The 17,395-nt window shown below is 42.0% G+C and overlaps 1 long non-coding RNA gene across 1 annotated transcript in view; it reads left to right on the forward strand.

Annotated features, from left to right (window-relative positions):
• Positions 1–17,395, forward strand: part of LOC113618238 (uncharacterized) — a 154,691-nt gene that overhangs the window by 126,889 nt on the left and 10,407 nt on the right. The gene's annotated exons all lie outside the window — the stretch shown is intronic.

Here is a 17,395-nt window from a genome sequence, read left to right on the forward strand (position 1 = left end):
GTGGCAAAATGGCATAGAGCTATACACACACATTTTACCTATGTCAGTTTCCTGATTTGATATTGTATCAGAGTTATGCAAAATGTCGTACAAACATCATTGGGGAAACTAGATAAAAGGTATGAGGACCTCACCCTACTGTTTTTGAACTTCCTTTGAATTTATTATTATTTCAAAATAAATTTTCAAAAAACTAGCAAGATGAACATGAGTCTTTCCCCACTTGGAGATCATTGTTTATAAATGAATTATAAAAAGCTGCACGTGTTGAAGATTAGCATCCACTTCTCTTTTTTTTTTATGCGGTACGCGGGCCTCTCACTGTTGTGGCCTCTCCCGTTGCGGAGCACAGTCTCCGGTCGCGCAGGCTCAGCGGCCATGGCTCACGGGCCCAGCCGCTCCGCGGCTTGTGGGATCTTCCCGGACCGGGGCACGAATCCGTGTCCCCTGCATCGGCAGGCGAACTCTCAACCACTGCGCTACCAGGGAAGCCCCACTTCTTTTTTTTAAAAAAAATAGATTTAATTTTTTAGAGCAGTTTTAGGTTCACAACAAAATGGAGAGGAAGGTACAGAGTTCCCATATACCCCCCACCCCCGACATGCACAACCTCTCCCCCTATCAACATTCCCCGCCAGAGTGGTGCATTTGTTACAATCAATGAACCTCCAAAGTCCATGGTTTACATTAGGATTCATGCTTGATGTTGTACATTCTATGGGTTTTGATAAATGTATATAATGACATGAATCTATCATTGTAGTATCATACAGAATAGTCTCACTGCCCTAAAAATCCTCTGCACTCTGTCTATTCATCCCTCCCTCTCTTCTAACCCCTGGCAACCACTGATCGTTTTATTCTTTCCAGTTTAATTTTAGAATAGAATGGTTTTAGAATAGTTTTACCTTTTCCAAAATGTCATATAGTTGAATTCATACAATATGTAGCCTTTTCAGATTGGCTTCTTTCACTTAGTAATATGCATTTAAGTTTTCTTCCACGTCTTTTTATGGCTTGATAGCTCATTTCTTTTTAGCGCTGAATAATATGCCATTGTATAGATGTTCCACAGTTTATTTATCCATTCATCTACTGAGGGACATCTTGGTTGCTTTCAAGTTTTGGCAATTATGAATAAAGCTGTTATAAAAATCCATGTGCAGGTTTTTGTGGAGATATAAATTTTCAGCTCTTTGGGTAAATACCAAGGAGTGTGATTGCTGGATTGTGTGGTAAGAGTATGTTTAGTTTTGTAAGAAATTACCACACTGTCATCAAAAGTGGCTGTACCATTTTGCATTCCCACCAGCAATGAATGAGAGTTCCTGTTATTCCATATCCTCACTAGCATTTGATATTTTCTGTGTTTTGGATTTTGGCCATCCTAATAGGTATATAGCAGTATCTTGTTGTTTTAATTTGCAATTCCATAATGACATATGTGGAGTGTTTTTTCATATGCTTATTTGCCATCTGTATATCTTCCTTGGTGGGGTGGCTATTCAGGTCTTTTGCCCAATTTTTAAATTGGGTTGTTTTTTTTTTCTAACTATTGAGTTTTAAGAGTTCTTTGTATATTTTGGTTAACAGTCTTTTATCAGATGTGTCTTTTGCAAATATTTTTTCCCAGTCTGTGGCTTGTCTTCTCATTATCTTGACCCACTTCCTGTTCATTAACAAGCTGGTGACAACAATTAGCTTGCATAGTGCACTAAACAGCCTCTCCACTGGGTTTTGCCCACATTCTGGGGAAACTACTGTTCTCTTGACTACATGAGCAGCTCTGTGTGTGGTTTCTGATTAGGAGCACAGGCTTTGGGATGTGTTATCCTGGGTTTAACCTGGTTCTACTGCCCATGAGGTGTTCATAAATACTTACTTAATCTCTCTGTCCTCAGTACCCTCAGTCGCAAATGGAGATCAAACCAACACTCATCCTAGGGTGGCTGTCAGGATAGAATGAGCTAATTCCAGGAGGGGATTTGGCATGGCACAGTTGATGGGACATAGTCAATTCTCTAAAAGTGTTATTATGGGTGTTATGATATGTATTGTGATGTCTTTTTTTGGCTGAGTGTCTTAATTACTAAGTTTTACTCTTAGAAGTATGTTCTCTTTTTGGAATATGAGTGATTTCAGGAATGGTTATGAAAGCTGTATCTACAGTCACCTTGGTGACAGTCAGCAGTCTACTGTTCTGAGAGCTTGTGCTGAGAAGGGGTTTAGAGGTCCCCTCCCTTTTTTGTTCCTGTTTAAAGTGGAATTCTATTGGATTTTTAATTTGGGTAGCTTGTTAACACATGTTGTGTGTTACCATTAGACATTTCTCTCACCTAACTCCATGGGCAACAGACATATGGGGATTTGTGCTTAGTTAGTTCTGTCCAAGAAAATGAGGGCTTCACTGCATACTATATTACTATCTAACTTTTCATATAATATAATGATGATAATAATTACTTCCATTTATTGATTACCTACTGTAATTCCTGACGCTGGTCTAACCACTTTGCATATATATATATTAGCTCATTAATTTACATATATTATTATCACACCCACTTGATAAATGGGAAAACTGAGACTTAGTTAATTGGCTTGCCACCTTCACCCAGTTGGTGACACAAAGAGCTGGGATTTGACTCTGGACCCTATGATGCCATGTTCCTAATCACTATGTGCATACCACCACCAAATACCTGACTCGAGATTCTCAAAACATTGTTCCAAAACCACTTGGGTAAGGAAAACTTTGAAGGGGTTGTTTAAAGAAATCCAGCTTCCTGGGATTCCCCCCCGCCAAGACCTATTGAATCAGGCTGTCTGCTTTCTGTCCCTTTCTGAACACATCTTATCCCCACAAATGTTTTACACTTATCAGAAGAAAGAAAACTTCCAGATCATTGGAGGAGAGAACAGATGTCAGGAAGTAAAGTTGTGTGGGCTTATTGGTAGAACTAAATGAGTTTATAGCCAACTATGAACAAAGGCTGGCAAACTCTAAGGGAAAACTTACATAATATGTTTCCTTTCTCTAGCATTCTCAGGTTTGTTTTTCTGAATCTGTTTCTGTGGCAATATGGCTATACTATTTTAGAGGTTTTCCTTTATACTAGTTATGCCGAAGGTGGTGAAAAGAAAAGTCAACAATTACATTTTTTGAGAAACCAGCCGGTAACTCAGGTTTGGATGACTTTGAGGGCAAAGGTCAAAGCAAATGTTTAATAGATCTTTCTTGATAATAGCATATTCTTTAAAATAAAAGCCTAACTCCTCAGTGTGGGAGGTAGATGGGTTTTGGTTCAATCAAGTGGACACATTTTCTCCCTGACATCTGTAGAAATTGTTACCTTCTTCATGTTGATTGTTATAAAGGTAAAATGAGATAGGTTTGTAATAGGGTCTGGCAAACTAAGAAATATTCATACTATTTCATTATGATTATCATTATTATTGTTAGAAATTATATCTGGTAAGGAATGTTGAATAGGTCAAGTGAAAAACAGTCTTTTTTTGATAAAGAACTTCAATGAAGATTTGGAATGGAAATCATATTGACCTGTCCTATTGACTTAAAAATTCTGTTAAAAATAGATAATTACAGGCTACCGTATTGTGTGCCATTTAGAAATTTGTGCCTCCTTCACCCTGCATATAAAAGGATGCTTTGTTCAAATCCTCTGGCACTTGGGGTCTTCAGGGAGAACCTGTCAGTGTGATGGATCTTCATGTTCTGACAGGAGCTCCCATCTGCTGGATGGTATTTTGGATCAGGTCCTTGTGGGAAAGGACCCTTCATTCCCAGTGAAGGTCACAGTGATTATTACTGGGTAATGGGACATTGTTCTGTTATTGTAAGTCATTGGGGTCAAATGAAAATTTTCTGGAAATAGTAACTCTGCTGTGCTTGGCTGGTCCAGGATTCTCAGGAGTTCTCCATTCAGGTGTAAATGAGGTGCTCAGCACAGAATAAGCCTTTTCTGCAAAGCAGCCTTGGGCAGCCTGTCTGGAAACTGCTGTAGCCAGGATGGATGGATTCACTTTGACATAATGTGCTCAGAGTTTCCAGAGGGAATTATGCTTTCCTCTCCCTTTGAAAATGTTAATTCAACTTTGGTGGGTGTGTTTGCAATTTGGCTGGGAAAGGCCACTGTAAGACAGGTCAAATAATGGGACACACACTTCTGGCTGAAATGGCCTTCCCTCCCTCTCCATCTGGCTGACTCATCCTTATTTTAAACTCCAAGGAAGCATGATCTCTTACTGCACTGCAGGTATCTGCAGCCTCACTCCCATTAGTAACCAGTCCTCAAGCTCATCAGTTCTTGTCTTTGGAATCACTCAAGTCTGCCCACTTTTGCCCATTCCCACTGCCACTTCCTGGCTTCTGGCTGCCATCATCTCTCATCTGATTTGCTTCAATTACTTTGTCTCTTATATTGGCCCTGCAATCCTGTTTCTACCCTTGAAAATCTAATTATGTCACAGCCTTATTTAAATCGCTTACATGCAACTTGCAGAAAAACTGGAAAATCCAGATGAGCCAAACAAACTAGGATAAAATAGAAAATAACAAGCATGCAAAATCTTGCCATCTAGATATAACAACTATTAACATTCAACTGTAGAAATTTTTAGAATTTATTTTCTATTTACATGCTTTTTTTAAAAAATTTTTTTATTTTTTTTGCGGTACGCGGGCGTCTCACTGTTGTGGCCTCTCCCGTTGCGGAGCACAGGCTCACGGACGCGCAGGCTCAGCAGCCATGGCTCACGGGCCCAGCTGCTCCACGGCATGTGGGATCTTCCCGGATCCAGGCACGAACCTGCGTCCTCTGCATCGGAAGGCGGACTTTCAACCACTGCGCCACCAGGGAAGCCCCATATATTTTTTTCTAAAGTAGAATTATACAGTAAATATTGGGTTTTAAGTTGCTTTTTTCTTTTTAACATGACAACATATTGTAAACAAACAGGACAGGGGATCCCTGGAGGAAGAGAACCAGGCGTGGCTTTTTTGACATAAGAGAAGCCATTTTTGGCCTAAACCATTTTATGATCTAGGCCTGGCCACAATGCTTGCCCTTGAACATGTCTCAGTAATTAATGATCTTAAAGGAACAAAAGAACAAATAACTATTATCAGGCAAAAGAGAAGCAATAGCAAAGATTATATATCAGTTGTTAAAGACTCCCAGTTTTGTTTCAATGGTAAAGATTATCCTAAAGTGTTCAACCACCAGATCAACCGGAACCCAACGGATGATGATGTTGACGTTTTCTGACCCTCGTGACTTCTATCAATTAAAGCTTGGACTCAGTGGACCACCCAAGCCCCTTCATGAATATGCAGGTACCCTTAGCTTAAAACTTCCCCAGTTTTGCTGCTGGGGAGACACTGCTTTGGGAAAGAGTCTCTGTGTTCTCCTTATTTGCTGCAAGTAATAAGAAATCCTTCCCTCTCCCGATCTTTGGCTTGGTTATGTCTTTTGGCTTGACACCTACCAAGAAGTGAACCCATATTTTAGATAACAATATCGCAGCTTATTACCCTATAAATGGACATTATCTACATCATCTACATTGTTGTATTTTATTTCATCGTAGATATAAATTTTTGTTTATATAACCAATGCCACCACTGTTTTATTCTTATTCTTTTGTTTTTTCTCATTTTGTAACTAACACTAAATTATATCCTTGTTTAGAAACCATTAAACCATCCTTAAGTAATGGCTTGGGGGAAATTTTTCTACTCATAGAATTGTTGCGCTAAGGGTATGTACATTTATATACATCCTTTTTCTAGTATAATATTTGGTACATGTTTTCAGTTTACAACCACATGTACCAATTATTTATGATTATCTGTGTTTTAATAATTTTAGGACTTCTGTACATGAATGACTTCTTCAGTTTTAGGCCTTTAACTCTGCTCCAATTCTCCACTAGTTGTGGAAAACATTTACATATATTTTTAAATATTCAATACTGATGCCATGGTTTTTACACCTCTGTGAAACCAAGCAGGAACCTGTGGGGCTGTCCCGGGTACAAAAGCCCCTCATGTCCCCCATTTTTTGTTTGTAGAAAAGAAGCTTTAGTCTCCCAGCCCTTCCCTGAGTTCCAAAGACCAGACTCAACCAGTTACTAATTAGGGAAGTGAGGGAATGCAGAAACAAAGGAAAAGTAGTCAAGATCAACAGTTCAGCAATAGTTCCTCCTCAAGTGATATATATATAACAATCTGACATGTATCTTTAAGTTGTTCTGCAAGATCGAAGACCCCCGCCACTGCCCAGGTGGAGCATGGTGGTATACCCCAGACTGGTTGGAAACAGAAAGTTGATGATTAAGATTCCTGAAACACCACCCTGTTACCTCACCATGAACCAGTCAGAAGAAGGTCCATGAGATGGCCATGCTCCTATGATCCCCTCCCCTAACACTGTCTTTAAAAACGCTTGCCTGAAAGCCATGGGGTGTTTGGGTCTTTTGAGCATGAGCTGCTCATTCTCCTTGCTTGGCACCTGCAATAAATGCTGCAGTTTCCTCCACCACAACCTGGTGTAAGTAGATTGACTAGGCTGTGAGGCAAGCAAGTGGATCCAAGTTTGGTTTGGTAACAAATGTATACCTGCATTTGTCGTTTTGTTACGTTCATACAGGAAAGGTAGCTTGGAAGCCTAAGAAATCCCTGAGCCCCCAAACTATCCCTTAAGATGATAGATGTCTTCTTCTAATGATCTAATATTTGGTTTACGGTGGGTATTGTAGGTAAACAATTTTGTTCTGCCTAAATCTTTGAGGACTTTTCCTTTGATCTTTATAATTGCAGTGCCTGGCACATAAAATAAGTATTTGTTGAGTGAATGAATAAAAATGCTTTGATAAGACATGACTAGATGATGGTGGAGGTGGGGATACCCCAGGTATATTTTCAGTTACTGTGCCTAAGTATGGTAAGCTCTTGGAATCTGCTTCCACAAGCCTCTTTCTCCCCTTTTTTGCAAGCTCAGGAGAGATTTCTTATGTTATAGGTTTGATTCAGCTTTTCTCTATTTTTGTTTCTCTTCCAGGAACACTCTTTGCTGACTTTATTCCTATCTCCTCTTACTTTGTTTTGACTCCCTTATCCTTTCACCTGGCATTCTGGAAAGGCTTCTCAAACCTGCACTTCCAGTAGGTGATGGGATTTTCTGCACCACGAATTGACCTGTTTTGGTTGTCGCTGCCTCAAGCTTTGTTTTAGTGGCTCCTTTCCCCACAATGGCGCCTTTCATGCCAGCCTCTTCCTTTCCTCTCCCTGCCTTTTTGCTTACAGCACTGTTCCTGCTTATGCCTTCTTCCATCTCTTCATGACACTAAAACATTTCCTTGAAATATCTTTTTTTCTAGTCATTGAGGTATACTTTTTTAGAGATGTCTTTTTCTTCGGAGCCTTCCAGATGTTATTTCTTTTTTCTTGGTATAAATTATGCTTCTATAGTTACACATTATTTGATGGATTTCTTCTTTTTCTCAAAAAATAACCAGATTTCTTTTCAGATCTGATGCTTAGAAGCAGATAGTGTAAATGAAATACTCTTATTCCCACTCTCTGTTCAGCATATGGTGAACCAATAATAACCACCCTTTATTGCATCCAGAGGCCAGGTCAACGTGCGCAAACAGCTCCAGGCCAAGTTTCTGATGGGTCTTTCTCCAAGGGAACTCATCCCTCTCTTTCAATTGCCTTATTCTTTAGGAGTCTTCATTATAGTAGTTAGGTATATACACACACACCCTACACATACCACATCCACATACGTATATACACCAAACACATACCACATACACGTATCACATACACACACTGCATACTCACACATACATATTCACTCAGTACATCATACACACACACACCACACAATACAATGCAACACATACCACACATTACACATGCTACATGCGTACACAGGCATACACACATATACTACGTGCCCTACGTGCCACACCCACACACATACCACACCACACAAAACCACACAACTCCCACCCACTCCCAGTGTGGCCCGTTACCAGGGGACTTCTCTCTGCTCATACACCCAGCTCCTCACTTGTGGGACTACACATCACGTTATATCCTGAGTCCGCTCCTACATCCGGACCATTTTTCCCCTGGGACTTGTATTCTTTCTAGAAAGTAGCTAATGAGGCAGAGTCCAGCCTCTGCTTGCCTCAGAGCCTGGCAGCATCTAAGGATGAGCTTCTCCTCGATGGGTGGGTCAGATCAGGCTGCAGACAACGCCTCTGTCTCACGTTTGTTGACAGTCTGTGTTTTGCATGGTGCAGAGGCTCCTTGGCGTAGCGTTTCTCAGTGCGGCTCCGTCTGTTTATAAGTAGTGTCTATTCCTCTCTGATTCAGACGTTAGGTTGTCTGTCAATGATGGTTTTCAACAGTAGTGAGAGTTTTCATTTTTTCCCATATTTTTAAAGAGAGAAAATGAGACAGGTGGTATTGAGGGCTGTTAACCAGGCACAGTCTTGAGCTGGAAGTCCATCTAGATTTTTTGCATAAGAAAAGGAAAACAATCTGTCTGGCAGAAGTATGAGAATGCATTTGGGATCCTAGTTAAAGAATCAGGTATGAAATATACATTTATTTAGTCAGGTGCCAGCTGTATGAAAAATCCCTTTCTTGTTTCCCATAATATTTCTGAAACTTCTTAACAGTGCATAGAGGCAAAATATCATCATTATGCAGGGACAGCGTGTTATCGCTTTTTTTGGGGGGCAGATCTTTTCTAGGTCACCTGCTGCTTCGACATAGCTCTGAACAGTCTAGCATGCTAACCATCTGACTCCATTCTCCTAAGTCGTGAGAGAGAAAACGGCTTTACAGCAAATTATGGCAGGCATCAGCATTTAAATGAAAGGAGGGACAGGCTTCCCTCCCACCCTTCCCTTGAGAGGTGCAGGGATGGGAGGGTTTTGCATACCCAGCACACGTGCTCTGAGGGCCTTTCTCCTCACTCTAGCCCTCTGACAACCAGTGAGGTTACCGTTTCATTTCCCACTCATTGTATATACCTCCCCAGTGCCGTTATTAGGTACTGAGTACTCATTCACTCCTGGCATAGTCACCATACGCCATGAGCTCTGGATAAACTTACAGAACAAATCCCATCTTCCACCATTCTCTGCTCCGTGCTGTCTCTGGACACAAACTCCAAGGACTCCTTGGAGTCTTCATCGTAAATCTTAATTATGAAAAAGCGATTTTTAACCTTTTTTGGACCTTTGAGACTTGTATGATGTATTCTGGAGCTAAGGAATGGATAGTTTCAGAACAGTCCAATCACAGAAAACAATCCTCTAACACAGAGGTCTTAAGGTGGGGTCTAGGGACTCCTGGGGTCCCTTGAGGCCCTTTCTGGGGAGGGGGTGTGGTCTGCAAAGTCAAACCTATTTTTACAACAATGCTAAGATGTTACTGCTTTTTCTCTCATTCTTTCATATGGTGTTTTCCAGAGGCTACATGATATGCCTCTGTTTCTCTGACACCAACTGGGTATTCAACGGTCCAACTCAATCCTGACACTGACTGTCAGAGTTGGTATGGACTTCACAGGTTAACAGTTCAGTCCCACAAGAATGCCCACCTCAGACACCTGCCACAAATGGGGAGCTCAGGTGACCCACACTTCTGCCTGGCTGCCTGCAGATTTGGGAGCTCCCACAACCTTCCCTGCCCCTGTTTGATAATTCATTAGAACAACTCACAAATCTCAAGAAAACCCTTTACTTATGTTCACCAGTTTATTATAGCCGATGCAACTCAGGAAACAGAAGAGAAGCACAGGGCAACGTGTAGGTGTGCACACATGGCTCCCATACCCTCTACAGGAGCACCGCCCTTCACCACTTTCATGTGTTCACCAACCAGGAAGCTTCTCAAACCCTGTTTAGGGGATCTTATGGAGGTTTGATTACATTACATTAAATCATTGGTCATTGTTGATTGAACTCAATCTCCAGTCCCTCCAGAAGGGGTGGAGCTGAAATTTCCCACCCTCTAATCACAAGGTTGGTTCCTCTGTGTACCAGCTCTCACCCTGAAGCTACCTGGGGGCCCTCCAAGAATCACCTCATTAGTATAAACACAGGTACAGTTGAAAAGGGCTTCTTAGGAATAACAAAAAGTGCTTCTCTCACCCCCATCGCTCAGGAAATTCCAGGGATTTTAGGAGCTCTGAGCCAAGGATGGGACAAAGATTAAATATATGTATTTCCTACTATATCACACATATAATATCATAGCTGACTGATGAAGAAACAAAGCAATCATTTTTTTTTGGAAAAAAAGTTACTTTTCATAATGTATGTTATTTCTGTTAATATTTTATTACTGTTATTTAAAATAAATTAATAAAAATATTTTTAATTTCTCAATTTTACTTTCCAAAATGGTAAATAATTCTAGAGATAAGTTAATCCACATAAACAAAAGTTCTTTGGGAGCCTCGATATTATTTTAAAGTGTGTAAACTAAAAAATTTTAAACTTCTCCTCTAAAATATGATGCCCAAATAAATCCCAGCTAGATTTGCTCATCCATTGTGTTTATTCCTATGTTTATACTCCCCCAAAGGGCCACAGTGGCACATTTAGAGGTCCAGGCGATCTCAAATCCTTTAACTGAGGGGCAGGGTGGGCATTTGACATATTTATTGGCCCTCAAAATCCCCCATGCGGGACGTGTCCTAAAAAAAATGCCTTTGGTTCCAAAGCCCACACTTGCTGGCTGTGCACTCTGATTACTTCCTGTTCACTGATGAATAGCTCCTCAGATTACTGTTATACACTCTGCAATCCCAGGATTTGAAAGTAGTCTCCTCCTCGGGTGAGACCCTGAGAACCCTACGAGGCCTCTGGGGGTACGACTCATTTGGGGACATGGCCCATTCAGAGCAGCCCTGCTCCAAATGGTACTTCCGCAGTGAGCATCTCTGGAGTTCCCAGGGCTCTCATTTGGATCCTTTTCCTTCTCAGCTGCTTCTCAAATCCTCAGGCTTTTCATCCTCTCTTATATCTCCCCCTTGTCTAACCTGCTTTCAGAAAAGAAATCTGAGAAATTCACTTGTACCGAGGTAAATGTGACCGATAACTCTTGCTATATATCTTCTCCCTGGAATTCTTATATTTTAGCTAAACGAATGTGCCCTGCCTTACAGAATTTTAGACATGAGAATGTGAATGGTGGTAAAATGTTATTGGTAGTGGGAATTTTCTGGTATCTGGTAAAGCGCACCAAGAAGGGAATTGCCTGACTTCTCTCCCTCTAAGAGAAGCCCTCGTTCACAAAGCAGCAGCTGCAGGGCCGCGTGTAATCTGCTCCTGAACACCCCGGTTAGGCGTGAAGCAGACAAGAATAGTGGCAAGTTAGAGACAGAAGGGAATTAAGACCCTCAAGTTGTGATGCCCTCATTCCAGAGCGAGACCCCACAGTGCAGTTCTGTACTCCCAGGAACTGTGTGGCAGGTGTGGAGAGGGGAGAAGTGATCTGTCTTAGGCATTTAGATGGGAAAAGAGGGGAAAGGGGGTGGGTAGGGATACCTGTCCAGTACTTTAAAGGGTCCTGTTTAAATCATGATATCTAGCATTATTTAGAACTCATGTATCAGACACGGTACTTAGCACTTTTCTTCCTGATCCAGTATAATTCTCGTACTGACCTCATGAAAAAAGAAACACTTTCATCTCCATTTGACAGATGAGGAAATAGAAGCAGAAAGAAGTCAAATAACCACCTTGCAAGATCTCCCAATAGAAAGTGGGAGAGCAAGGATTTGAAGCAGAAACACTGTCTCTGCAACCTGCTGCCAGTATGTATGCTCTCCTGCTCTTCTCAGGCCAGGGTTGATGTAGGAAGACAGCGTTTTTGTGACAATGCTCAACTTTTCCAAGGTACCAGCTAAAGTGCCCAGAGGAGTGTGATGTTTGTCATCATTTTATACATTGGTAAATACCATACATGGGCTCATTTCCTCTGTGGTGGATGGATGACGATGCCTTTGTTATAATCATCTCACGCTTCAAGTAACAAGACTCTCCATTAATAGAATTTAGAGCACAACCTTCATCTGAAGTACGTTCTCTGCTGAATGGGCACTGAAGCGTGTCTTACCTGTTTGTAAGCTGAGACCTGAACAGCTCAATCCTGAGCACAATTTATACCATGTCCTGGCACCTCAACTCTGGGGGCCACCACATCATCACTCCTTCTCCAGGTTTTCTATGCTTCCTTCTTTGAGTTTAACCAATACTATTTCCCTCATTCTGACTGTGGCTTCCCTCAGCTTTCTTCTCTTGGAGGCACATCCTGGGATTGCTTCCGCTAACACCTCTCCAAGCTGAACAACAAGCTTTCCCACCCCTGTGCTGCCCCCACCAATAGCTCTCCCGTGAGAGGGCTCCAGCATCAGGGCACCTCTAGGGCTACAAAATGAGCCCACCAGGTCTCCAAAGTAACAGCATAGATGAGGCTTATGCTGCCTGCAGTAGCAGACGACCTCCAAATGCAGAGTGAGTCAGGCTGCTTTGCTCTAAAGACCCTGATGTGTCAACACAGCCTCCATACTCATTATTGCAAGTGGAGAGACAGACAGTGTAATCTTTTTTTTTTTTTTAAACATCTTTATTGGGATATGGATTGCTTTACAATGGTTTTTTAGTTTCTGCTTTATAACAAAGTGAATCAGCTATACTTATACATATATCCCCATATCTCCTCCCTCTGTGTCTCCCTCCCACCCTCCGTATCCCACCCCTCTAGGTGGTCACAAATCACCAAGCTGATCTCCCTGTGCTATGCAGCTGCTTCCCACTAGCTATCTATTTTACATTTGGTAGTGTATATATGTCCATGCCACTCTCTCACTTCGTCCCAGCTTACCCTTCCCCCTCCCCATGTCCTCAACTCCATTCTGTATGTTTGCGTCTTTATTCCTGTCCTGCCCCTAGGTTCTTCAGAGCCATTTTTTTCTTTTTATTTTAGATTCCATATATATGTGTTAGCATACGATATTTGTTTTTCTCTTTCTGACTTACTTCACTCTGTATGACAGACTCTAGGTCCATCCACCTCACTACAAATAACTCAATTTCATTTCTTTTTATGTCTGAGTAATATTCCATCGTATATATGTGCCACATCTTCTTTATCCATTCATCTGTCGACGGACACTTAGGTTGCTTCCATGTCCTGGCTATTGTAAATAGAGCTGCAATGAACACTGTGGTACGTGACTCTTTTTGAATTATGGTTTTCTCAGGGTGTACGCCCAGTAGTGGGATTGCTGGGCCGTATGGTAGTTCTATTTTCAGTTTTTTAAGGAACCTCCATACTGTTCTCCATAGTGGCTGTATCAATTTACATTCCCACCAACAATGCAAGAGTGTTCCCTTTTCTCCACACCCTCTCCAGCATTTATTGTTTGTAGATATTTTGATGATGGCCATTCCAGACAAGGTAATCTTAAAGGGACTTTTTCATGGCTTCAGCCTGGAGGTGACACAATCACTTCTGCTCACATTTCATTGGCTTGAACGAATTATATGACCCCATCCAGAAGGGAAGAAATATTCCTGCCAAGCATTTAAGGTAAGGTCACACAGAATATTCTGTATGGCTGACTGACAATTCCTTGGTAGAGGCTCCGATGATATGATTTTCTGAAGCATTTCTAAACGTTTCATTGCATGAGCTACTTTATAATCCACTTGTGCTGGATTAGCTGTCAAAAAGGGAATTTCCTTGGGAGAAGGACTTTCTGAATTTACATTCCCATGTGCTTATTCCAACAGGAATGCTGGCTTAGGATAGCATTGCCTTTCCATGCTTGAGCTTCTTGATTTATTACATTAGGTATTCTTTCTTTGCTGCCTTTCAAGCAGTCCGAATTGTGAGGCAGTCATAGATCTCCACTCTATTCTGAAGCATCAGCAGGGCAGAAAGGAACCTGCCACAACCTTGACAGCTATGCTCCTCTCATGCTCTCCCTCACATAGGCTGTCCTCCGTTACTCTTCTTCCAGACAGAGGAAACACAGTAGGACTTGTCATTTGTGCTAATCTGAGCACACATCTCCACTGTGAATTGTGCTACCCTGGGGCTTCTGTTCAGAGATCAATGCTGGGCTGACATGGGAGGTCTGTGATCCTAGTAAAATTTCTTATAAACGTGCATGTGGTCTTATGTCCTTCAAAACAATGGCACATCTTCATTCATTTGACTCCTGGTCTCTGTGGCACTCCTTGATGCATAGTTAAATTCACTTGGTAGCCCATCTACCCATCTAGCCCCAACCCCAGCTCTGCTTTACTCCTAAGGCTAATCAGGAACTGGGTCTGGGTCTTCGGTGGTGAACAGCCCTGCAGATCCCCACTTAGTCAGCCTTGGAGCTCACATCCCAGCTAAATGGCGCCTACGTCCTACCTGACTTCATCTTCCAGGGGGCCTATCACCTTTGGGAATTCCGAGGCAGTCCTGCAGGTGCTCTAATGAGAAGAGGTCCTTCTATGGGAGGAGTTTTACGATCATTTCTGAAGGGCACCATTGGACTGTCTTATTCTGGATCCATGTTTCTATTTGGCTTTTGCATGGGAATTTCCACAACCGCAGCCAAGGACTGACACATTGCCTGATTCCAGTAGCGTGGTCACTAGTCTCTAAAAATCCACTCCCAGCCCGCCTCCCACGGCAAGGACCATGTTTCCTGTTATTCACACCCTTGTGTGGTCTCGTCTTGAATCCTGGCTGGTGTGTGGCTCGTGCCTGGTCAATGAAATCTGGCAGAAGTGACACGTCATGACTTCTAAGCCTGGTCCATAGGTATCCTTTCAGCTTCTACCCCGTGTTCTTGGAACCCAGCTACCACCCTCCAAGGAAGCTCTGGAGACACCCATGTGAAGAGGAGCTGAGGAAGCTGTCTTACAGTCCTTGCTAAGCTCCCGTGGTCAGTGAGCGTCACCATGCCAGCCACGCCATTCAAGCTATTCCTAGACAAGTCCCAGACATCATGGAGTCCACTCATGGACCTTGCTGTGTCCTGCTTGATTTCCTAACCCTCAGAAACATGAGGGGCAGTAAACTGATATTTTAAGCCACTATCTTTTGGGATTATTTGTCACATAGCAATCAATGACCAGAACAGGGGACCCTTGTTTATGTGAAAGATGTCCTCCAGAGGTGTCCAGTGGACTTGGTGCCTGGTGTGTGGTGCACAGTGGGTTTGAGATCCTATTTCCTGAGGTTCTCATATCTGGAGGGTCCTGAAACAAGGCCTAGGACAAATGGTTGGCTTCCCAGCCAGTGAGGAGATTTTCCATTTCTCAGTTACAGACGATGCAGTTTCCCCAATTCCAGGCTTCATTCAGGCAGTCCAGTTCCGTGCTCGAGTCCTGAAGCCTTGACCGTCTCAGAGATGTGACAGCACGGCACCTAAAATATCACATCTTGATTCCCACTATATTCTGCAGAGGTTCAGCTCCCATAGCCTTCCAGCCTAAGGATTTGCTCTTTATTTCTGGCACGTGAAGATTTCACCTTCTGCCTTTATGATAAGTTATTAATTTTTAAAAATATATGTTTTTTTCTTCTAGAAGTTTTAATTTGGGGTGGGGGTGAAGGTGGGCTGCAAAGGAGGAGTTCCAGAGGCTGCTCCATCTGATATTTTAACCTCATTACCTTATCTTCTTTCTAGAATATTTTTGGTTATTTGCCCCCTAGATCACAAGACTGTGCTAGCAAAACCATGAATGTGCTAACTCTTTTAAAAGATGCAAATTCTTTCAGAGAAATGAAACTATGTCATTGGTTTCTAGATGATTAAATTCATAGTTGTAGTCTATTGTTCCAGGATGGCTCTGACAATTGAAATTCTATTAGCTGTGGGGACCAGCAATGGCAGTTACAGATCAGGGAGGCACCGCCTCTGCCCAGTCTGGTCTTCTTTTTAACAAAGAGCTGTGTCCTTAGGATCATGACCGCTCATAACCCATATCTACTGTAGACAACAGCTAGTGGAGCCAGGCTGCTCACATGGGTCTCCTAGATAATGTAGAGGGTTTTTTCCCCATTTATATTTTAATAAAACTAGCAGATGGGAATTCATCTGTAACATTCAGCAAGGGAATTAATATACTGAAATGTGGCCCTTTGACAGTTGTTCAAATGAGTATAAGGCTATCAGGGCAAGTGAATAGAGGAAAAAATAATTATAGAAGGAAGGAAACTGGAAACAGAACTGAGATGATTATGTAAGTCCTTTGAGAAATGAATAAAGGACCCTCTCAGAAGTAATTAAGTCTCTCTTATATCCACATGCTGCATTCTGGCTTATACACTTAAACACGTCTCCGGTTCCACTGCATCTCTGCTCAAAGACATCAGTGATGACCCAGTGCCCGCATTTATTACACTCCAACTCCTAGAGTTGGTCTTGGGTCTCAGGTGCTTCTGCAATCTGGCCTCAGTCTACCCCTAGAATAGTGATTCTTAACCTTGGGTGCATTTTTGAATCACTGGGGACATTTGTAAATTGTGGGTGCCTTCTCACATACACAAAAATAGACCAAATATTATAACTCACATGCATGCTAATTATATCATTGTCTATATACTATCATACCCACCAACAGACTTCAATGATAGAGTTGAATTTTGAGAAGATCATTTTGGCTACAGTGTGAGAAAAGATATTATAAAACAGCAACAGAAGAAAGTACAGCTGGGAATGTAAGTGAAAAAGTAGATTGGAGAAGTGGGAGAGCTTCAGATGGGTATCTGCAGCATTAGACAATTAATTAAATTAATATTACTTAAATATATACAAAATGTTAGAACTCTGGTGGGTTCTGAGCGTAAGGGGAAAGAGAATGTATAAAAACAATACGAAACAAAACATCCACCTTGACATCAGGTGGTTCACAGTACAGTGAGAGAGAGGATATAAACAAGCAGCTGTAACTGAAGTGGCATAAAGAGCTACAAATAAATTATAATGGGGGAATAGAGATCAGATCATGTGGCGATGTTTGTGGAATAATTAATAATAATACTGATGCGTGGGTCCCACCCCAGTGGCGCTGATTTAATGGGTCAGGATTACCAGGCATCAGTACTTTTGCAAAGTCTCCATTGACTGGAATGTTCAGTCAGTGCCAAGGAGTGTGTTGTATGGTCTTATCCACGCTTCCGGGCTGCTGTGGGGAAATGGAAGGGACACTCCTCCAAGAAGCCTGGGCTCAAGTCTCAGATTTCCCAACAATGACAGCAGAGGATAGAGCTAACATTTCTTGAGCAGGATCTGTGCTGAGCATTTCATGGACATCTTCTTAGTGTTTCTCA

Source organism: Aethalodelphis obliquidens, unplaced genomic scaffold (genome assembly GCF_003676395.1).
Source record: "Aethalodelphis obliquidens isolate GAN/ISIS:26980383/991018 unplaced genomic scaffold, ASM367639v1 scaffold5, whole genome shotgun sequence".
In the NCBI taxonomy this organism is placed as follows: Eukaryota; Metazoa; Chordata; class Mammalia; order Artiodactyla; family Delphinidae; genus Aethalodelphis; species Aethalodelphis obliquidens.